At 36.8% G+C, this 25,611-nt stretch overlaps 1 pseudogene; it reads left to right on the forward strand.

The window, feature by feature from the left end:
• The first annotated feature begins 16,299 nt into the window (after positions 1-16,299).
• LOC123718185 lies at positions 16,300-23,935 on the forward strand (annotated as a pseudogene).
• Positions 23,936-25,611: the final 1,676 nt, after the last annotated feature.

Below are 25,611 nucleotides of genomic sequence, written 5' to 3' on the forward strand. Positions count from 1 at the left end.
CAAGAGAAGATGCAATAGATGGTGCAGGAGAAGACAGGTGGGTGGAAGATTTAGTACGTGCATCATGCAATTCAGTTTCTGAATCTGATATTTCGCTAGCATCGGAAGGTGCATGTTCATTCGGCACTAAAGCAATAATTCTACTTGCGCGATTAGGCTGTTGGCAAAGAAAAAAAACCAAACTCAGAACCATAACCAAACAAGCAGAAGCACACACATTTTGGCGTTGTCCGCCGCAGCGGACATAGTAAGAAAGTGGTACTTTTCTATACAATTAGCAATGTGTCCGCTGTGACGGACAAAACATTTTAGTTACAAATAAACACCATACAAATGTAATAAAGTGCGTATGTTTTTGTAAATAATGATTGAAATGATTATTATCTAATAAATAAATCTATAATTCAATTCATTTTTCCATAAAAAATAAGAAAAACAATTATAATTACTTTGAGCAAAACAGGTGGCCGTCTTTTCGCAGACATTTTGCGTCCCAACGCATATCGTTATATATATCGACATATGCAATGTTGCCACAATCATTACTTTTTTTGTACTATTTGTTTATGGTATATATAAACATTTAATCGATTAGAAATCGTTGAACATAAAATAAAAACTTGGCAGGATTTATTTTAAATAAGTGTTCCGTCACACCAGGCTTTATCATATTAAGGGTTATTATTTTCGTCTTCGATTAAATTAATTTTAGAAAATAATGTACTACGGACGCTTTGAATACGATTACAAAAATCTAAATATGACTCGCCTCAATTAATTTTAATATTTATAAATATAATTATGTATTAAAAATAAACTTTATTAATTAATTAAAAATACAAATGTTTTTTACACGGTGGTTTTATGTTAGACTGATCTTAATATTTAATACATCCTTAATGCTAAATACCTTATGCGATTGAATAATACAAACTAAGCATTCTGCGTAGTAGTAAATATATCTTCTAGTTAAACCAAAAAAGTAAAAAAAAAGTCATTTGGCACACCTCAGAAAAAATAAATGATTTTTCCCCATTTTTTTTTCAATCTTTTTTTTTGGTAAAAAATGTTAATTTTTTATTTTTTTCTGGAATATTTGAGGTTTAACTAGAAGCTATTGAGGAATCGGTTGAGAATCGTTATTACAGTGTTGATTTCCATGGAACGTTCTTTTTCGTGGTTTTGCACTACGAGTTGATGAATTTCTTTCATTTTTAGGATAAGACTGCATTTTTATTTCACTTATTAATTTATTCCGCACTGAACAATGCCAGAACTAAAATAACGGCAACACTGGTTTTAAGTATTTTATGGTAATTATAAAGCGGTTGTATACCTAGAATTGGGAAACGAAAAGATTTTCGAAACATCTGCTGATCCGGTTCGACCATACAATAGACCCCAAGAGTGTAATTCGAAACCCAGGTACAAAGAATCGAGCGCTCAGTTACAGACTTCAATAGCGCTCAAGCGCCGAGTTGAGGCGAAGCACTTAAATGAGTTTTTAAAATATAAATAATGATAATTGCGTTTTGAAAATTTACAGGCATATTAATCTAACGATTTATGAAAAAAAATATAGATTTTTTTTTCGTGTTTGGCCCCCCTTATTAATTTTCTTAACAAACTTATTTAAATTACAACACGAGTCGTTAATTATATTGAAAACTGATTGTACGTCATATCTGTGGTATTAAGAGAATATACTTTTAACTTAGGAATTAATTTTGTACCTTTACAATGTGCCTTACAATTATTACGGATTTTAACAATTCAATTGCCGTGTAGATTTTTCTCAATTACGTTTTGGTTTAAGCATTCTATAAACAGTTTATTGGTATGAGATTGTATATAAAGCCAATTTTTATTATAAAGAGTTTTCCAAATATCTATTGTACTTTGTATGAATTCTATTTTACATGGGTCTGGGAGTTTATTAATTAAATTTAACAGTATTTCAACTACCGTTTTCAGTTGTTGAGAAAGTGTTCATGACGTCACAAATATAATAATAATAATAATCTTTATTTCTTCTCTCACATATACATACATAGCAGGTTATTATGATTAAACTAAGATGATAACATTTGGAGGTGTATGTGAGAGACTGGTCTCTGTAACAGGAGACCTGAGTGACAGATAGCCAGCCTCTCCACCACCGGACCGGAACACGTACAATCAGGTCATTGTCATAAGATACAATAGCCAATAGCGTCTTCAGCCAATAAGTAACCATTTTTTTACATTCATATTTCGATAGTGGGTAAATGTTAATTTTTTCATTTAATTTATTATACAGGTAACAGCCTAGGAAACCAAAGAATCTTTGCGAGAAAGAAGTTGTCCATCTTGTAATACGACAGCAAACTTTATGTTTAATCCGCTTGTTTATATTTAATTCGGGGTCGTAACTAGTTTTATAATGTTGTTTTAAAACTGTGTTGAGAATAAATAATTGACGAATTGTTAACACATCGGCTAGGGCATAAAGCTCTTTAGTGGGAAAAAGAAACGGTAAGGAATGACTTACTTTTAACACTGCTCGTTGGGCTCTTTCAAGTTTTAGTAGATTGGTTTTGAAAGTACCTCCCCACACATTGATACAATAGCTTAAAATTGACTGACATAAAGCCTGATATACTACTTTAACAATTCTATTGTCTGCTATAAGTCTTAAAGTTTTAAAGATGTAAATGAGTTTACGAGTTCTGCATGAGAGAAGATCCACGTGAGAATTAAAACTCAAGTTACTATCGATAACTACACCCAAATACTTAACACTATAGGCAATGGAAATGCTTTTGCAATTGCAGAGTTGATTTGAAGAGCAAGTATGGGCTGTGATAGAAAAATAATCATGAATGTGAGACGGAACGTTTTTAATAGAGAAGGGCATAAATTTTGTTTTATCAACATTAAGCGTAAGGCCGTTGCCTCTCAACCATTCATTAACAAGGCCAAAACCAAACTGAGCAGAATTATACACCTCATTCCAATTATTGCCAGAGAAGACAAGGGCAGTGTCATCTGCAAAAGATATTATCTTACCATTTGGCAACTGGAGGTTACATAACTCATTAATGAATGTTAGAAACAACGTTGGGCCAAGTACGCTTCCCTTGGGGACACCGTAAGTTATTGGCAAGTCATTACTTACAAAGTCACCGACCTTAACCCTTTGAAATCTATTTTTAAGGTAACTTTGGAAAAGACCCAATTGAGAACCACGGATACCCAAAGATTCAAGTTTGTTTAAGAGAAGTGGGGCAGACACTGTGTCAAATGCCTTAGCAAGGTCCAAAAATATCGCTATAACTTTTTGCTTTCGGTCAAGTTTGGCTACAATGTGATCAGTAAGTTCGTGAACGGCGTCGTTTGTAGAACTACCCGTACGGAAACCAAATTGCGAACTAGAAATGAGATTCTTGGTCTCAAGATAGTTAACAAGGCGTTTGTTTATAAGTTTCTCAATTACTTTTGCAATCGTGGGTAGTTTAGATATTGGTCTATAATTATTGACACTTCCTCTGTCACCACCCTTGAAAATCGGAACAATATCAGTCAGCTTAAGCTGATCCGGAAAAACGCCTGTGGAAAAAATCAAATTTACAATGAATGTCAATGGTGGGACTATTATTTGATGATACCGTTTTAATATAGCACCTGAAATATTATGCCGTCCAGTACATTTATCTTTTTTTAAGTTGAGAATACAGTTACGAACTTCATTTTCATCGGTACTATCCAAAACTAAGGATGATAGTGGATTGGCCACTGAGGATATACAACCCCTACCAGAGGAATATGCCTTTTCAGCCAGATCTTTACCAATAGAAACAAAGAATTTATTAATAAAATTGACCGATTCAGAGGGGTTATCAGGAGAAATAAGTTGCTCAGCAGGTCTGCAGAGTTTTGATGTATGCGTTAATTTCCTAATAGTGTCATTTCAAAAGGTTTTTCATATCATTATCTAGGCCTACATAATCAATTTTACTATGGATGAAGTCTTTATTTTGTTTGTGAGATTGCTGGTCTTCTATTATTATACTTTTGGGTTTGGTTCAGATATTTTTATGTTTAGGCAATTTTTGAAGTAAACTACAACGCCTTCATTTTGAGTCAGGTTGTGTTCGGTAAGGGCATGATAATATCCGTCAATACGGGGAATAATATTTGTGTGGCGTAGCCAGCACTCAGTGAGCACAATAAGGTCCCATTCAGTTTTAGATCTATCTAATAGTGTTAATAAGTCTGGGAAGTTCCTATTTATACTTCGAATATTTTGGTGAATCATTTTCAAACAATTTTCAGGATGTTTAATTAAGGTCTGTAAGTCTTCTACTTCACAATTAGAGGAATAAGCTACGGTAAAGTTATCAAGGTCTTTTAATATTTCATTTGTTTGATCGAATTTTCGTAGGTACGAATATAAACAAGGATGTCTTCAGTGTTAAGGATTTTTGGTGCAGGTTTTGTAGCGTTGCATTGGCTGTTGAGCTATCCTTTTTCATACATTTATGGAGTAATAGGTTATAACCAATATTGTGTTTATAAATGTGTCCAAGTGTAAACTTAAATAAGTGTTTTTGGAATGTAAGTGTATGTAAACGTTGAGTAAATGAAGTGAGTGTATAAATTATAACAATAATTTGTATTAGTATTAAAAATAAACATCTTAGAACTCTTACCATATAAATCAAGTTAAACAAAAATAAACCAGAATTAATAAAATAATAAACTGGATAAATACAACAATACTGAAAAATAAATTCTAAAAAAGACAGTCATATGATTTGTTTTACAAGATCATCAAGACATTTTTCGGAATCTATTATAACAGGCTTACCAGCTGCGTCCATGCGCAGGAAAACTCTGCCGTTAGAATACCAACAAGCATACTTAAATTTTTTGGCAATTTGTCGTGTTTCATACATGAGTTTCCTTTGGGCTGGCGGAAGGTGCTCATCAATGTATATCAGTGATTTTGCTCCTGGGAGCCCAAGTGTTTGAGTGTTTAACTTTTCAGGTATTAATTTTTCTTTAATGAGTTTTCTTACTCTGGATAGTAATTCATTCCTGGTGTGAACGCAGCTGAACTCTGCAACGATGGGTCTTGCTGTTCCAGGCTTCCCTGGCAAACGGTAAATATCACGCAACTCTTTAGAGTCTATAGTTAAATCCAACTCCTTGCCAATTCTCGTAAGGATAGACAGAGGACTCAAAGTTTTCGCTATCGTAATGAGGTATATTTCGAACCTCTATAGTTGCGACTCTTGATAGAAACTGCAAACCTTGAATTTTGGTCTCCAAGTTATTTATGGCTTCAGAATTTGCCTTCTTTTGACCTTCAAGATTTTTGACTTTGGACGATAGCTCTTCGTGTTGTTCATTCATAAATTTCATACCATTTTCGATGTCTCTATTCGTGTTTTTAATTTCTTGACATTCTTTTTTTAATTGCGTCACTTCAGTTATTAATTTAGATAAGGTGTCATCAAGACTTATTTTCCACTCATCCAAACGCCGATCTTGGTCCCTTTTCCAATCAGATAACATATTTAAAAGGTCTGTTCTTAAGTCCCCAGACGGAAAACCAGGAGAAGAAGACGGGCCTTTGGGGGAAGAGTTCATTCTGGGTCTCTTGTTTCTTGTTGTAACATTACTTTCACCACTATTGCTAGCACTTGCAGTTGTTGAAAGATCGGATTCCGAGCGGGAACCCGATAATGAATTTTTAAATGGTGGCGTACGCGGAATTCTAGACATTGCGCCGAACAAACAAAGACTAATCTGGCTTGGCCGCAGTCACTTGCACAAGGTGTCCGTAGATTGTCGTGGCACTATCGTAGCAGAATTTCAGCAGTGATCGTTATCATAGACACTTTTACGTCACCCACTGGCTTAATCTGTAGCAATATTTCGCTGCGCTGACTCTCAAGTAATTTGGCTCCGTGGCAAAGCACAGCCAACCAAACACGACGCGATACCCGGTTCGATCCTGAGCCTCACAACTATTTTAATTTAATATTTAAATTTCTTAAAACAACTAACACTGTGGACACGTCCAAACGCTTCCGCGGTCCGAGGGGGAGAGGATATAGTTAGATAGATAGAGGATATAGTGATAGATGGAGATATAGTTGTTGATATAAACAAATTTACAGTAATAATGACAATATTCTGATTTATCTTTGGTCACTCCGATATATTTAAAATTGGGAACAATAAGACTAAAAGCGGTTGATTAACATTGCTATAAGGTGAATGTTTCACATAAATTAAAGCTAATTGGAGACACTAATAGAATTGTTAAAATGAAAATGATTTTGTTTTTAAAACTATAACATGTTACACCGGATACATTCATTAATGGGTACATGTTGTTTAATTCTAATTATACTGGGAACCTATAATCTACATGTAAATAGATACAGGTATACGCTGTAACGAAAATATTGTCTTAATAAAAGTAGTTTAGTAAAATTAGTAAAAGATTCTTAAGTTATTAAAATTATAATATGTTATAGTCATGTGAAACATTAGTTATACACTTCGTCATAATGATGTGTGACATGGCGTCTGTCAATAAGTAAAGTTATTTTTACCTTTTATGGAAACCTGGCTATATGGGGAAAAGTTAATTTTGTTAAATTGTTCTTGGTTAACAAATAATTTGAGGTATTCTTTTAACGTGGAATGACTTCGTTCTAGGGCGCCTTGTGTCTGTGGACGATAAGGAGTTGACCAAAGTTATTTTATTTTCATGAAATCAAGAAAACTTGGAAAGGTTTGATGTAAAATTGGTACTTTTTTTAAAAATCTGATTTATTTCATAAGCCATACACCTAATAATTGAGTCGGAAACATAATAACAATTTAATGTGTTGTCTAATGTTTCGTATTGTCTTTTTTAAATGGTCGGCTGTTCTGGAAAAAAGTATTTGTCACTTAAATATATTCTTCTGAGACTTAAGGGTGGAATACATAGTTTTCCGTTGGACAATCATTGTCAACATGATGATGGATATAAAAGAAGAAGCCGGGGATTACTTGTACTTAGTTTGTAATATACCTGCATACTATGATGCTCTACTGAAAAAACAGGATGATTTATCAGGATAAGATAATGTTATGTATGTATGTATGTGTGGAGTTAGTTTCAGTGTCAATTGTGCGTAAAGTCCTGGCTAACTAAGCCAGCCTAACTCCTTCCAAAAGCACAGAAGCCTCCTGGGCACTTCGCAGGCCTCACTGTTCCGAGGATTTCTGCACGTTGTTTAGCCACAGCCTTGCATACCAGGACTACGTGGTTGACTGATACCTCTGCACAGGGCGCTGTCCGTCGCGCCTGGGACAAAAAGATGTTTGTTAAGGAGACACTGGCCTGTAATTGTCCCTATCATTGTTTTTAGATTGGTTATTTAAGTTAAGAAGTTGTTTTGTTAGTTGCCGGTTGATCTTTGGCGAACCCAGGCTCGCACCTGCGAGAAGGGCAAGGGAAGGAGCGGATACGGACCAGCAGGCCTCATCTCCGAGCCTCTCCTCGCAAGCTCATCGGCAACGTACTTGCCAAGAGTTCCACTGTGTCCCTTAATCCAGTGCAGGGTAACTCTGTTTGCCAGTGCATTGTGACATTCTAATATCAATCTACTGTTAGTCTTTTTGCTTACTAACGCCATCAGCACAGGCGCACTGTCGGATACGAACTTAATACAAATGTTATTAATTCCTAACCGCTGCACGGCTCTGTCTGCTTCGGTTAGAGCTACACATTCGATTTGAAAGATCGAGCTGTATGTGTAATCTTAGGCGATAGACCCATATCACGCCTAGCATCTACGATAATTTATACAAACATTTCTTAACATAACTCTTCTGTATTGAAGAGTTTAAAAAAATGATAGGGGTAACCAATCGTATGGAGTCGAATAAACATCTTCCAATAAACATCTATTGGAAGAGCGTAACATATAGTTAGAAGAACCTGAGAATTTGAAAGAAAACACTTTTTTACCAGATTGAAGCTATGTATTAGTATAAACTTCTCATTATTTTACATAATTTTAATTTTTCTGACGTTTCGCGTGCTTTACAGCGTGCATGGTCACGGTGACTCAAGACCAAAGGTGGTGAATGTCAAAAGTATCACAGCTGTAGAGAAAGTGGTGTTATCTGTATTTATTTCCCTGGAGTGGATATCGACTAAAAGATGACGGGTTTTTGCAAAAATGACTCACGATGTCCTCTGTTTTCGCGGATTGCTTGTCTTGGGGTTTTAATTTGGATATTATTGGAATTGGGGTGATTTTTTTATTTGAATGGCTTCGCGTACCAATCTTGTGACGAATCTTTTTTCTTTCGCAAGTACTTTCGGTTGGTTAAAGCGTATGTATTGATTAGGCCTATCTATTGGCCTATCCTCTTCCTCTTGGATAACCGAACTGTGTGGACGTGTACGCTACAAAGTATTTTAAATTATTTATTTGTCAAATTACAAACTTGTATTTCAAAGTGCAATACTAGGGACGAATAGAGTGCAAGCAGTGTGGCTTTCAAACGGAACGGACCTTTTGCTGCCCTGGTAATGTGAGTAAAAACTGGATATTGCTGTCTCAACTTGCGCGCACGCAGTCAGTTTCTTGTCACCCTCACACTAAAACCTGTCTCAAGGCTCCTCCCTCTTCAGACGCCCTATTACAATTGCGACTAATAGAACAAGTCATTGACATACGTAGCTTGGGTTCATTGGCCGATAAGAATTCCTTTGTTAATATGTCCCAAGATAAGAGTGCATGTACACAGTACAATAAACCTGTCTCTGAAATAAATAGATCTTTTTCGTAATCAGACATGAGTACTATCGGTGGCACCGAATATACAACGCCAACATCAACGAGACACATGTTTGTCTCAACTCGCCTAAAAAGGAAAAGAGAGGATATTGATTTATCTGCTGAACTCCTTAATTTCAAAGAGGAAATAAAAAATCTAATGACTACCATGATTAACGAGCATAGCGTTGAACTTAAAAAAATCAATCCTACTTTATCAGACATAAAAAATACTAACCACAACATTGAAAACTCAATTGCATTTCTCATGGCGCGAAATGATGAGTATAAGAAGAAAATTGAAAAATTAGAACTACAGTCACAGCAAGATCGGTTAAATATAGCAACACTAGTGGATAAAATAGAAGAAATGCATAAGGGCATGAGAAAGGCTAATTTTGAAATTAAAAATGTCCCAAAAAAGGTGTCTGACTTCAAACATTGGCTGCTCACTTCCCAAAACTGAGATTAAAGATATTTACAGGCAACGCTCCAAGAAGGAAGGTATTAAAAACACGACTATCTTGGTTGAGACTACTTCAATGTTGCTTAAGAACGACATCATAAAAATGGGTAAAGCTTTCAATATAAAACACAAGTCTAAATTGTGCGCTAAACACTTAGGATTCCATACCAATAAAGATACTCCGATTTACATATCTGAAAATTTAACGCCAAAAGCATCTAGACTCCTTTATCGTGGAAAAGAGTTGGTGAGATCAAAGGCATATAAATATTGCTGGACTTCGTATGGTAAAGTATATCTAAAGAAAGATGATTATACACCAATACTTTTACTCAAGACTGAAGCTCAAATACAGCAAATAATGCAATCCTACTGACTATTGCAGGTTTTATTAGTTTTTAAATGTACTTGTCACCTTATCTTTTGCAACTGTTATCACAACAAAATATCTTATGTAAAAACACTAAAACATTATACACCATTGTACACTCTCCTTTATACTCATCATAAAAATGCACCTCTTGTATTGTCTGTCTCTTTTACTCGGGACAAAATTAATACTGCAACCGTAATTTATGTTCTCTCTCTCTTACACGTATCACGCAAAATACAATAATACTCAATACTACCCTCAAATACTGCATGTCATAACACCTATTGCTAAAATACCAATACCCTACAATTATTCGATTTACATTGATTATGGTCATAGAAAAGGATACATTTCTGCTTTCTCTTTCCTTTACACGTTTAACGCAAAATGCAAATATCCTCGTTACTACCCTCAAATACGGCATGACATGGAATTTATTACTGAATTACCAATACCTACCAATTATTCGATTTACATTGATTGTGATCATATAAAAGAAATCATTTCTTTTTTCAAAATTTATTATGGATAATACACTCACAACAATTCATGATTTAGATGAAACTGAAATAGCTATATCCACTTCGTGTGAAGTAAAAAATCTAAAGCAATTTATAAACCCTAAAAAAAGTGATTTAACTATTATAACCCAAAATATAAGAAGCATCTATAGGAATTTCGACAATCTACAAGTAACCTTAAGCAGTTTGGAAATTGAGGTAGATGTCATTATATTAACTGAATGCAGATTGAATAATACAAAGCTTATTCCTCAATTTAGCCAATATTCTTCATATTATACTAAGAATCACAGAAGTTTTCACAGGGCTTAACTGGGCAGAGGTAAAAATATCTGCGGAAGTTGGACTGACAACTATTGCTAAGTGGCTTGATTTTAACCTTTTGTGTCTCAATAAAAAGAAAACTAACTATGTATGTTTCAGAATTTCTGATCGAACTCAACCACCTAATGATTTTAAAATTAAAATACATCATTGCGATATGCAAAGAGACAGTAACTGTCCGTGTCTTCCAATAGCAAAAGTTAGCTCTATCAAATATTTGGACATTCATATAGACGAGCGACTATCATGGTATCCCCATATGGAGTCCATGACTGGTAGATTAAGGAAACTAACATATATTTTTAAATTTTTGCGACACATTACATCGGATATAATACTTAAAAAAGTACCTAGTATGTAGTACACTTTATACTTTATTCATTCACTCACTCACTCACACATGTGCACTCACACACTCAGATATGCACTCCAGTGTGTTGATAATAGTTAAAAATCAATAACAAAAAAAGAAAAAAAAGTTAATAGAAGATGTAACTAAATTATATATAAATTAAATATTTTAAGGAATGTATAACCAAGTTTGTTATGAAAGAGCTGGAAACCCTGACACAGGTATATTTTTTACTTAAAAGGGTTCCCAAATCTTACACATTGTAATGAAATTGAACTTAAAATGAATAAACATATTTTATTTATTATTATTATTATTGTGTGTTCACAGCCTGCTGATTTTGTGTGTCGTCTATGTCTTATGTCGGCAATGTGCTCTTTGAGTCTGCTGTACATATTGCGTTTAGTTTGCCCTATGTAAGACAGGCCACAGTCGCAACCTGCATCTTGCAACGGGGTGTTACTTTTGATTGGTTTTAGGAATTGCTGAATCTTTTTGTGCGGCTGGAAAATTGTATTAATATGATCTCGTTTTAGGATCCGGCTAATTCTATCTGTAACTTCCTTTACATATGGCAGGTAGGCTGGCTGGCGGGGAACTGTTTGTGTCTTGTTTTTGTTTCTGTGTTGCAGCCGGGGGATGCGCAGCTTGTTTCGGTGTAGCACCAATAGTTCAACAGTACGAAGTCTTGCTAAATCATGAAGTGACAATTTTAGAACATTAAAGTTCCATGGTTTACCCCAGTAAACCTGGGTCAAATTTCAGCATAAAGTTTGCCTTTGACAACATCATTCCATGACTCCCAAAGGTTGGTTTTGGAAAGAGCAGCCAAATCATGACAATGATTCGTTTACGACTGCCTTCACCTGTCTGAGATTATATTGAACAATCCGTATACATTTTATCAAATTCATCTTGGGAAACAGATACATTTGATCCCACGGGTAGATTCAGGCCAACATGGCCATCATGGCTCGTTCATACAGTGTTTATATGTACAGAAATTACGTAAACATACCGACTACACGATGACACTGTACACAAATGTGATACAGAGATTACATATTAGTAAGAGCAAAGTTTTAAGTAGTAAAATTAAATTAAATTAAATTTTCACCACCACGAACGAAGTTTTCCGGGCTTTTTTTTCTGAGTTAGGTTCCTTAATTCAATAGCATTTTTTCGTACCTCTTATAAATTCAACGCCTTAGGCGCCTGATACAGGTAAAGTACTGTGATTCGTCAGTTCAGTATTTATTGATAGATGTCTGCTTTTAATGATGGATTGATACACCAGACATACGTTCAATATTTGTTACGTCAGTGAATACACGAGAAATTGGACACAGATCTAAAAATTAAGGCTTGTGCTGCCATTATTTTAGCAATTTGTTTAAAAAAAAGACGGTGGTCAAAAACCCAGTACCAACAAACAGAAAGCTATAAACAGAAACCCCCCGAAAAATATTTTCGAACGCCCGATATTATGCTTTGCAGAACTTCCAACACTGGTAACACCATTTTTAGCAAAGCCGGATGTCATGTGTGATGTGATGGACAGTGGGACAGATGGGATGTGATAGACAGTGATGAGAAAAGCTATCACCCAAGAGAAAAATGTGTATAAGGTTAACCAAAATGAATATTGTATCTCAACGTTTCGTTGCCTATTGTATGTTTACAACCTTTAGAATGTAAGTGCAAGGTGTAATGTTTTTTGAGTAAAAAAAATAATACTTTATTTAACTATGCATTACTTATCAACAGGAAGGGACTTCAATAACGTAAGGTTATGCCACTCGCATTAATAAGCCATGCCATCATGGATACTTGCGAAGCGTTGATACTTTTTCTTCGAGACTATATTGAATTACTATTGAAAGGAATGATATTTATTTTTAAACTTACATAAATATAACTGTTAACCAAGATAGGGTATTAGCTGCTTATCATGCATATGTTTTATTTATACTTAGATATGGAATTATAGTTTGGCGAAATTCTGTCGAAGTAAATAGGGTTATATTTATCAAAGAAATGTATTAGAGCAGTTTCTGGAGCAAACGATCTTGATAGTTACGTACCTTTGTTTAAGAAGCTCAAAGTTTTATCTATTTTATATGTATATTGTAGAAATATTCACAAAAACTAAATAGTTTTGGTTCACCGGAAATGGACCAAATCCTGAATTGTATAGGAAAAACACCTTTTGCATGGCAATCAAGGTTTATAATAATTTACCAAAAACATTCAAAGATGCTACTAGAGTTTTTTAAAACTACATTTTGAATAAAATTATTATAATATTAATGATTATTTGCGTGAATATATTTATATTTAATGTGATAAATTAATATAAGAATTGGCTATAATGATGACCAATAATGTAATTGTTAATATACCCATAACAGACCCATAAAAAATCATCTTGATATGAAAAAAAACAAACGCACGACACACAAACACAAGCAATTAAGTAAACGCTGCTTAAACAAATCGAATGTATAATAATTATAATGATCATTAATTAAATCAAATTTTATTTAAATTTCTTAGATCGAAAGTTAATAAGTATTTTACTTTGTTTTAATATGTAAATAAATGACGCCTAATAGATGGCACGAATAACACAAGCGACAATATTTTTTTAATGTTAATTTCGTTCATCATAATTGATGTTTAGTTAATTCGAGCAGCGCTGTGTGACCGTATTTAGTACCTTTTCTTAAGACGCTAAATGCTAGTGCGCGCCATCTTAAAATAGTATAGAAAATATTGCGCCTGATAAAAAAATCAATAACGCTGAAGTCACGTTCAAGCAGTGTTGGCCTAGTGGCTTCAGCATGCGACTCTCATCCCCGAGGTCGTAGGTTTGATCCCCGGCTTGGATCAATGGATTTTCTTTCTATGTGCGCATTTAACATTAGCTCGAACGGTGAAGGAAAACATCGTGAGCAAACCGGCGTGCCTTAGACCCAAAAAGTCGACGGCCTGTGTCAGGCACAAGAGGCAGATCTCCTACTTGCCTATTAGATTGAGAATTGATCATGAAACAGATACTAGGTACAGACCTAGAAAGTTTGTAGCGCCACTGATTTATTTTTAGGTCAAATCTAATGCATTTTTGACGTACGGGAGTCTAGTCTCGACTCTGATGTTACCTATAAGTTCATGGATTTATGTGCATTACGGTGGCGTAAATTTCACAGCTTTCAGGAGATATATATTTTCATTGGACCTATAACATAATATCTTGTAAATTATTGAAGGAGCAATATTCGCCCAGTGATTCGTGCCTCTCACCCTTCAGATCCTAAGTTCGAATCACGGCCTGCAGGGCCAATAGACTTAAAAGTATATGTGCGGAATTAATGCAGCTGAGTTTAATCATCGGTTTTAAGGCAGAATGCGAAATTCCACCCGTATCACCTCGACGTGCGTCGTTTTTAAGGCAGTGGTTTCCACGCACCAATATCTGGAACTGCCCACTGAAGTATTTCCGAATCAATTCGACTTCAAGAAGAGAGAGTTCCCTTTCTTAAAAGGCCGGCACTTGCGAGCCTTCAATGTGAGTGTGTATCGGCGGCGGTATCATTAATATCAGATGAGCAAAACAGCGACAAGCAACCGGTCAGGCTGGATAACACTCCTGCCTTTAATAAGAACACATAATTTACGTTATAGTAGGCTTTAACAGCTTTATTTTAATTTATTTATTAGCAACACTTGTACTACAATAGCGTCGTGTACGGACCAATGATGTTGGTTGCCGCTCGAGGGGTCAAAAACCCAAGTTCTAAAAACTATTTTTTCTTGTTAATAATAATTTATATATAATACAGAAACTTGCAATGTTAGATAAAATTTAAAACTCTGAAACAATTATAGAAAGTCATATTTATAAATTGTACTTTGACACAGCCAGAACAGAGAAAACAATACACTACAATAGACCAGAACATTATTAGATATAGCCAGATTCAACAGCTTACAAGAATCAATAGCGCATAAAATCACGGATTATACAGATCTTCAAAATGTAATTAAAAGGATGTAAAAGTATCAATAGTTCCGATTATTTTGTCCACCACCGAAATAATCCCACAACAGTTACACAAACAAATCAATTAAATTGTTAGACTTCCTAAAATCCATTTATCCTTCAAAAAGAAGAAATATTAAATTCAGCCACAGTGACCCACAAATTTCTACTTGGCTTAGGCCCATGTGCAACAGAAGTCATATATCGACCCTGTGCTAAACAGAAATCATATATCGACCCTGTGCTAAACAGAAATCATATATCGACCCTGTGCTAAACAGAAATCATATATCGACCCTGTGCTAAACAGAAATCATATATCGACCCTGTGCTAAACAGAAATCATATATCGACCCTGTGCTAAACAGAAATCATATATCGACCCTGTGCTAAACAGAAATCATATATCGACCCTGTGCTAAACAGAAATCATATATCGACCCTGTGCTAAAGTACAGTTACCAAACATTGTTTATTTGCTAAGAATGTAATACATTCAGATTGATTAATAAAAATAGGCATGCAAATGTCATATCAATTATCTGAGTCCATTATGATGATACTTGTGATGTAAACTTCTTACTTGAAACTATCAGCCATTACCTGATGTCATTGTCAATCTGTTTTGTTAGTGTCTTTGTCAATGTATCTAATGTAACCAAAACAAACTTCACTGCTAATTTTAGATAATAAAACCTCATTTTTCAACCTTAAATTTCAATGGGATATAGCTAATTGAAATCATGTTAATATGTATATACGGACACTTATGAGACTAAGTTGAAAGCCTTAATAATAAACCGCTAAAATATAAAAGTCTTTGTGACTCCTGTGACTGTGTATAGTGACTCCAGGGCTGGTGCTTTCCTCCCTCAATGAATAAGTATGGCAATACCGTGAGGAAATTACGGTGTTAAGGGTACCAACTTTTTAATTTTTTTTTAGTTTTCTTTTATACATTTTTAATTAATTATATTGTTATTTGTATGTTAGTTAGAATATTGTAATTACTGTATATGTGTGTATTATAAATTGAAGAAATGTTTCATTTGAATATAAATTACTCATTAAAAAAAGCCTTGAATAGCAATGAACTCGCAATTATGCTCCACAGAAGACACAATTGTTTAAAAAAATATATAGTTACCACTTTTTAATCCGTTAAATTACTTTTCTTTATCTACATAAAATTAATTACACTAAAAGGTAATTCTTCTATTATATTATATTATTTTCATAAGTTCATCGTAAGAGTTGATTCGTTATAAAATTCGGTCTAAAATTTTCATATATATATATATAATTTTATAACGAATCAACTCTTACGATGAACTTAGAAAAATGTTCTTTCAATTGGGAATAGTACAATTCTAGAATGTAAGTGCTTTTAATATCTTTCGCTCATCACTCCGTTCTATAATGTTCAGTCTGGTTTCGATATGGCTCTGGTCTTGCCTCTGTTCGCGTATGGGGTTCCTTTAACCTTTATTTATTGAGGGCGTTGTCGTAACTATATCGTGTATAGTTTAAATCTAACCCACTTTAAACACCAGCTCAAAATCAACCTACGTACCTACATTATTCAACTCTCCACCTCAAATGCGTGACAAAACTGAAAATATATCCGATCCAAAGCAGAACTACACGGCCCATGAGTCACTACTCCAAAGGGAACGAAATCAAAGTTGGAGCATTACATTTAAGCCGTTTATTATTTCCTGCTCTGCCCTCACGCCAGCCTTCGTGTTTGTCCGAAAGAGTTGAGGCGGGGCTTACGTATCCACACAAGCAGCATCTGATACCAAAGCCCATCCCATCCTCCAAGTCCTTGCCTTCGTACTAAAAAATCACCCAATTTCACAATACTTCCAAAGCGTTGCTAAATATTTAAGTCGGTCAATATTATTTTTCCTTATTTTAACACTTAGGAGGTGCGGAGGGCCTACTACGCAATGCTTAATGCTAAATAAATACGACCAATATTTGAGCCTTGACTTGTTTAAGCTATCGCGAAATATGCTTAGGAGTATTAAGAATATCCATAGAATATCACCTGCATCATGAGCATACACCATACAGTTCACGTACCTCTACTCACACACGACACAGCCGAATTTGGTAATCCAATTTTAATATTTTTTTGTTTTGTAAATGATGGAATATTTGCATACATTAAATATTCCATTGTTGACTATATCTTTAGTATGATTGTTTTTGTTGTATCATATAATAAATAAATACGTCAGGCGAGTCTGAGATCACGAAAACCGATGGCGACACACGAATCCTGGGTGGCAAGGATGCTCCTGATGGATTCGCTAACTATCAAGTTTCAATTCGCAAGAAGCCAGGCAAAGATGAATATCACCATTATGGAGGCTCTATTATAAACGAGTAGTGGATTTTGACCGCCGGGCATTGTACCTATGGGTTTGTATAAATTTACGTTAATATTGCAAATGAGATTTGTATTACAGTGTGGGGACTGGCAACACTGCGCGGGAGACGCTAGTTTTTACCGAGCTTCGTCGCCGGCAGGTCGTACGATCGTACCTACGCCACGTATCGCGACACAAGCTACCGGTAGACTGTTTAAACGATACATTGTATTGATTTATTTTAGAGTAAATATACATGTGTGTTTAAGTATATGGGGTTTCATTTCCACCAACCCTACACCCCCATATATTGGTGACACCGACGTGATGGACAATCAAGACGCGCATGACGCTCCCGTGATCAATAGCGTCAGTGTTAAAGTGCCGCCATTTTGGCCCGACGAACCTGTGCTATGGTTCGCACAGATCGAAAGCCAGTTTACGTTGGCGAATATCACGGCGGACACTACTAAGTATAACTATGTAGTGTCAAATTTGGATTACAAGTATGTTTCGGAAATTAAAGACATAATAAAAAACCCGCCCACTACGGACAAGTATATATCTTTGAAGACCGAATTAATATCGAGATTGTCATCATCCCAAGAACAACGGGTGCGACAACTTTTAACACACGAAGACATTGGAGACCGGAAGCCATCCCAATTTTTAAGACACTTACAAAATCTCGCAGGTCCAGAAATTCCAGATGACTTCATTAGGTCCATATGGTCGAGCCGATTACCAACAAATATTCAAGTCATAATTGCGTCACAACCAAAGAGCTCGCTAGACTCCTTGGCGTCGCTAGCGGACGCAGTTACTGACGTCATGTGTCAACCACAAATTAACCACGTGGCGTCCCCGCACAACGAGATAAAAGAACTAAGGAATTGCGTTGCCGAGCTAACCAAGCAAGTCGCAGCCCTTTCTACATCTACATCTCGGCGTCCACGCTCGCGATCGGGACAGCGTGCATACGAGTCGCGACGCCGATCACACAGCCATGGACGTTCACGAGATGTTTCAACGAGTGGCGTGTGTTGGTATCACCGCACATTCAAAGAAAACGCGACAAAGTGTCGTGCGCCATGTTCATATAAGGGAAACGACAACAGCAGTCATTAATGGCGACGAACAATGGCTGCCACAACCACGTGCGTCGTATTTTTGTTGTAGATAAAAACACAAGACTGGATTTTTTAATAGACACTGGTTCGGATTTGTGTGTGTATCCTTGTAAATATGTAAATAATAAGCAGTTAAAAAACTGTGAGTACAAACTTTATGCAGCCAATGGCTCAGTGATTAATACGTATGGAACAATCAATTTAAATTTAAACCTCGGTTTACGCAGAGACTTTCATTGGCGTTTTGTAATAGCAGATGTGACGAAACCTATAATAGGGATAGACTTTTTAGCTTATTATAATCTATTAGTTGATGTGCGTAATCACAAGCTAGTGGATGTAACAACAACTCTTAAAGCAAGTGCTAAGCCAGCTTCAGCTACTGTATACCAAATCAAAACTGTTTCAGGCACCTCACGGTATCACATTCTTCTCACTGAGTTTCCGGAGGTTACGAAACCATCGGGTGAGCCAGAGGTACGTGAGATCAAACACAAGACGCTACACTACATACGGACTACGCCTGGTCCACCTGTGTTTAGCCGACCGCGCAGATTGGCACCGGATCGACTCCGCAGAGCGAAGCGTGAGTTCGAAGACATGGTAAGAACAGGTATTGCACGCCGTTCAGATAGCCCGTGGGCAGCGCCGCTACAGTTGGTACCTAAGAAAGATGGCACAGACCGCCCATGCGGTGATTATAGAGGTATAAACAGCCGTACAATACCTGATCGATATCCGGTTCGCCACATCGCCGATTTTTCACATAATTTAAATAATTGCAGTGTTTAGCAAAATTGATTTGGTGCGCGCATACAATTTAATACCTGTCAATCCCAGTGACATACCTAAGACTGCGATTACAACACCGTTCGGTTTATTCGAATTTCCTTACATGGGATTTGGTCTGCGGAATGCCGCCCAGTCATTTCAAAGATTCATGGACGAAATATTAAGAGATCTGGATTTTGCTTTTCCTTATATTGATGATGTTCTCATTGCCTCACGAAGCCATGATGAGCATGAGATACACCTACGTCAAGTACTTGGACGTCTACGAGATCACGGAGCTGTTTTGAACACTTCTAAGAGCATATTCGGTGTTTCAGAGATCGAGTTTCTTGGATATCTTATCACTGCAGAAGGCACACGTCCTACTCCAGAGAAAGTCATCGCAATCCAGAACTTTACGCAGCCGAAGAATTTAAGAGAACTCAGACGATTCCTTGGCATGATAAACTTTTACAGACGTTATTTACCAAATGCTGCTCAGATGCAAGCACCACTCCATGATCTTCTTTCTGGTAATGACAATAAAGCAACGACGCCCATATGTTGGACGCATGAGCTCGAGGAGGCCTTCAAGTTGTGCAAAGAGAACCTTGTGGGTGCAACTCTCCTAGCTCACCCAAATCCAACGGCGAATTTAATGTTAGTAACAGATGCATCGGATATAGCGATAGGTGCAGTACTACAACAAAAGATTAATGACGTATGTCAACCGCTTGCATTCTTTTCGAAAAAGTTAACATCAGCTCAGCGGAAATATAGCCCATTTGACAGAGAATTGCTTGCAATCTACGAGGCAGTGAAATACTTCCGGTTTATGGTCGAGTTAAGACCTTTCACGATTTGGACCGACCATAAACCTATTGTCGCAGGATTTCGCAAGGCATCGGACAAATGTTCGCCACGGCAATTCCGGTATTATGATTTTGTCTCGCAATTTACGACTGACGTGAGACATATCTCCGGTGATGATAATGTCGTAGCGGACGCACTGTCAAGAATCGAAGCTATATCGGACATAGACTTAGACCAGCTGGCTGCAGCACAAGATAGAGACGCGGAATTGAACGATATATTAAACAGTAATTCTTCGTTAAATTTAAAGAAAATTTACATCTCTAATTCCAGCAAAGTGTACTGCGACATCTCCAGCCCTTCGCCACGTCTGTACCTCACACCTGATTTTCGGAAACAAGCGTTCAACTCCATCCACGGGTTGAGTCATCCTGGTGCTAAGCCTACGATTCGACTTATGACAGAGAGGTATGTTTGGCCGAATATAAAAAAAGATTGTAGGGCATGGACGAAAGCCTGTATAGCGTGCCAACGCTCAAAAGTTGGAAGACATACTCGAGCCCCTATACACGTTTTTTCACAACCATCTTCACGTTTCGCCCATGTTCATGTAGATCTTATTGGACCGCTGACTATTTCACACGGCTACCGTTATTGCTTAACTGCTGTCGACCGATTCACGAGATGGCCTGAAGTTATTCCGTTAACAGATATAACGGCTGAAAGTGTGGCTTATGGTTTTGTTAACGAGTGGATCGCACGATTTGGTTGTCCGCTTAAAATTACAACTGATAGAGGAAGGCAGTTCGAATCGCATCTCTTTAAAGAACTTGCAAGGCTTACTGGTTCCGAGCATATCTCAACTACTGCATATCATCCTGCAGCTAACGGCCTGGTGGAGAGATTCCATCGACAATTAAAAGCGGCTATAATGTGTCATGATAACGAGAATTGGCATGAGGTGCTTCCTTTAGTTCTTTTAGGCATACGTAGCGCATGGAAGGAGGATATATCGTCCAGCTCTGCTGAGCTGTTATACGGTGAAGGTCTTAGATTACCTGGAGACTTATTCATCGTCGGGTACTGAAATCACCGACCACAGTGATTTCTTGTCGCGTCTACGGCAGCATATCAGCCAGTTAAAGCCAACGCCTGTTATGCGACATGGTAAGGCCAAAACATTCGTGCATAAGGATCTAAAACAGGCAACGTCGGTATTCTTAAGGCAGGATGCCGTACGTAAATCTTTAAAACCACCATACTCTGGTCCGTACAAAGTCCTTGACCGGACAGACAAGACCATGAGAATAGAAATGGACGGCAAGACAACAACGGTGTCTATAGATCGAGTGAAACCGGCACACATATTGACTGAGGAGGAGCCTATCAATAACACCATTGCAGTTCCCAGTATGCCCCCTGCGAAGAAGCCTGATTATGTAACTCGTTCAGGCAGAAGAGTTCGATTTCCGCGCCACTTGTACGACCTATAGGTCTCCGGGGGGGCTGATGTGGGGACTGGCAACACTGCGCGGGAGACGCTAGTTTTTACCGAGCTTCGTCGCCGGCAGGTCGTACGATCGTACCTACGCCACGTATCGCGACACAAGCTACCGGTAGACTGTTTAAACGATACATTGTATTGATTTATTTTAGAGTAAATATACATGTGTGTTTAAGTATATGGGGTTTCATTTCCACCAACCCTACACCCCCATAACAGGATCCCTGTTACATTTTCAGTAATACTAGTAACATACATAACGATTCAAAACAGTTACATATATTATGTCTGTGTACATATGTAATGTCTTACTCATGAAATTAAGGTTTTATCGTACTGGCCACTTTGATATCTCGTGTTTGGTTAGAATTTTCAAATTTATTTTTTTACTATCTGTTTTTTGAAAACTATGATTCGTTTCATTTTCCCGTTTTAATTGATTTCTTTGCGTCACTGTAAAGAAAATTTAAAAATATATTTCCTCTATCGGCAATTGGCATGGTGAAATATGAGCACGCACTTTTCTCGTGAGAACAACACGCAAATACATAGTCGAAATAACTAACATCACCGCATACACGAATTCAGGTCCGACCAGTCACCACAAGTAGCACCGTTTACTTGTATACATACATACACTATCCTCACAGTAATGCCAATACGATAATATCGAAAATACAATTAACCTCACCTTTTGATAGACTAACACGATGCACAGCATCTTGCTGTATGTACTATACTGTAATTAAATGTTTAAATGTGTCCGGTTTTGGCTATTATGTATCGTGTGTACAAGCTGTATGAATAATAAATACTATTTCAGGAATAAGATAAGCGAACTGTCCGTAATGGTCGGGTCGAATAGACTCCTTTCTGGTGGCACCCGTTATCAAATTAAGAAGATGATCACACATGAGAATTACGCGAAAAAAGATTTAAGAAATGACATAGCCCTTATTCAAATCGACGGTAAAATCGCCATGACAGGTAATGTTAAAACAATTAAGCTGAAGAAGGAGGCTGTAGCCGTCGGAACCAAATGTACATTGACTGGCTGGGGTTACGTTAACGTGAGTACTAAGCTAGATTTAATAGCGATAAACCTCTCATTACAAACAGTATTAAAATTAACAATAAATTCATTCTTGATCATTTGTGTATCAGGCGATCATCCTTCTATGCCTGATACACGTTGACGTTTTATGTCTAACTAAAACCGGTTAATACGCGATGTTTTCCTTTATTCGAGAGTTACATAGTTCTGAGATGTGAGTCGCACGCTGAAGCCAACACTGCTCTGGTTAAAAAACATTATTTATATTACAGAACCGTAGAAGGGTGCCAAATAATCTCCAATATTTAGATTTCACAACTATAAGCAATAAGGAGTGCAATAACAAGCTTAGCCGATCCAGCTTCAGTCCGATTGATGACAAACAACTTTGCGTGAAGCGACCAGAAACAAAGGGAGCGTGTAATGTAAGTATGATGTCAAAGACATGATTAAAATTTACCCATTGCTTCAAATTATTCATGAATAAGACCGGACACACGTATGTAATGTGTAGACAGATATTGCGTAGAGATGCATCTTCTACCGCATTTACCATGGAGTGCTCAAAAGGAGTTGTTCGGATTAATACCTGCGGCTGAGTTTCATCATCATTCACCACCATTATATGGAACCAGCTGCCCCCTGAAGTATTTCGGAACCAATTCGCCTTAGCTTCAAGAAAAGAGTGTACAGGTTCTTAAAAGGACGGTAACGCAAACTCGAGCCCTCTGGCATTGCGGGTGTCCATGGGTGGTGGTATCACTTAACATCAGGTGAGCCTCCTGCCCGTTTTCCCCTTGTTCTATAAAAATATACAGACTTTCCTCAAATCTAATAAACAAACATGATTCTAATTATTATGAACCGCGCTTTTAATAATATTTATTTGAATATTCACGTTTTTTTTTATGGAAAGGACTAGATCTAAACTGGCTATGGTCCTGTCATACCTCCCTGGCTTCATCCACATTCATGATATTCATGCTTGTCAGCCATGTACTTTTAACTTGTCCCGCCTGGATTTCGTCCAGATAAAGTAAAGGCATACACAACCCGACTTCGAAATCCACGGTTGCCTTGTAAGCTGCTTCTCAGTCATTTGTTTTTCATGGCCAAAACCTAATCCCTTTGTCACTGCGAAGTTTTTCAGTATCAGAGAAGTGTTAGTTTGACAGATCCGAGGAGTTGTCTCAACTAATAATTTTATGCTTCTACAGGGAGATTCGGGAGGTCCTCTGGTTGTCGCTGATGAAAATAAAGAGTTCGTCCAAATAGGAGTCGTGTCCTGGGGGATCCCGTGCGGCAGAAACTACCCTGACGTGTTCGCCTCAGTTTCTGGTTATTATGACTGGATTGAGAAGAACATGAAATAAAAACATCTTTTTATGGAATAATTTATATTGATTAACAAATTAGTTTGTTTTATTAAAAAGCCTGTCTATAGATGATTTATATGATAACGATATGACATAACTACTGGATGTCCTACTACTGAAGTATTTCCTGACTTAGGGTCCTTCAAGAAAAGACCGTACCAATTCTTACAACCACGGCAACGCACCCGCGACCCCTCTAGCATCGACATTGTCTATAGAGCCACCCCCTACCACTTTACATCACGTGATTCACCTGCCCGTTTGCCCCAACGTTTGTAAGCATAAAAATTTTTAGAAACGGTTGGTTTTACAAAGTCAAGATGTCGCCTCGAACCCACTCGATGTGTCTGATTAGTCATAACAATATTCGTTAAGTAGTGATATTAAACAATAAAATAATGATACAATAACGAAACTAATAAATTATGATTCTAAAAAGTAATAAAAGGCATCTCAATGATTAACAAAAATAACAATTAACTCGAGCATTCCTTGACAGATTTAGTTGTACAGCTTGCTAGCCAGTTGACTGTGAAATGTGTATTTAAATTTATATGAAACTAGCGGACCCCACAGACTTCGTTCTGTCAAAAAGATTTGAAATGTGGCAGTTTTTTGTTCCTACCAATTTTATAGTCGGCGCAAAAATTCTAATGGCAGAACCATTACCCTGATGATAGGCCGATGTGTGAGGTTCAGCTCAGGTGACCAAAGTATCTTCGCTTCCACGAACTTTGGTCACTCTTCTGTGACCCACTAAAAAACCCCGACTGGGATGTCTGCTAGAGGGTTTCAAACTAAGGGGCGAACTTAGGATTCAAACCTGATTGGAAAATAATCTAAAAGCATAGTGGGAACCTAAAAGTGACAAATATTTAAAAATTCTGTGCCTCATTGATATATTTTCCTATTAGTATGTATTCAAATTAATAATTCAAAAATTAAATCCTTTTTTTAACGCGATGTGTTTGACATATGTAATGACGTGAAAACATATGCATTTTATGTCGCATGCCGAAACTAAAATAAAAGAAATAATATCGTGAAGCCAACCAATTTAAAAATCAGTACTAATGATCTATAGCTTACATTACAACATTTTTTTGACAATTCAGTTTGGTCAGGTTCGCGCTATTATTACTTGTTGTGTTTTGGAACGCGACATTGCTTAGAATATAGTGAGTGCTTGTAATTTAATATGAACGTAATACGTACATACGTATTACGAACCTTCAGCTGTTGAATTTTGAAATAACCAGCTGAGTCGCGTGAGCAGTTGGCCAATATTCAAGAGGAAGCGATCATCCACCCTGTTTTTAAGGGAGGCGATGGAGATGATGTCGACAACTATAGGTCTATATCTCACTTGACGGTACATTCAATACTTCTCGAAAAATTGATAAACAATCGTCTTAAATTAAATCCTTTATATTTATATACTGGTTAGTTTTCTTTAAAATGGACAAAAATGTATGGGAGTATTTTCAGATCTTACCAAAGCCTTTGAAACAGTCTCTATCCCCATCCTTTTAAGCTGTCTTGAGACTTGCGGTATTAGAGGAATCCCCTTGGAAATGTTCAAAATCCACCAGCTATCTTAAAGATTGAACGATTCAACAAGTGAAGGTTGGATCCTTTTTAAGTGAGGACACACACCTACACACATAACACCT

Source organism: Pieris brassicae, chromosome 14 (genome assembly GCF_905147105.1).
Source record: "Pieris brassicae chromosome 14, ilPieBrab1.1, whole genome shotgun sequence".
Taxonomy (NCBI): domain Eukaryota; kingdom Metazoa; phylum Arthropoda; class Insecta; order Lepidoptera; family Pieridae; genus Pieris; species Pieris brassicae.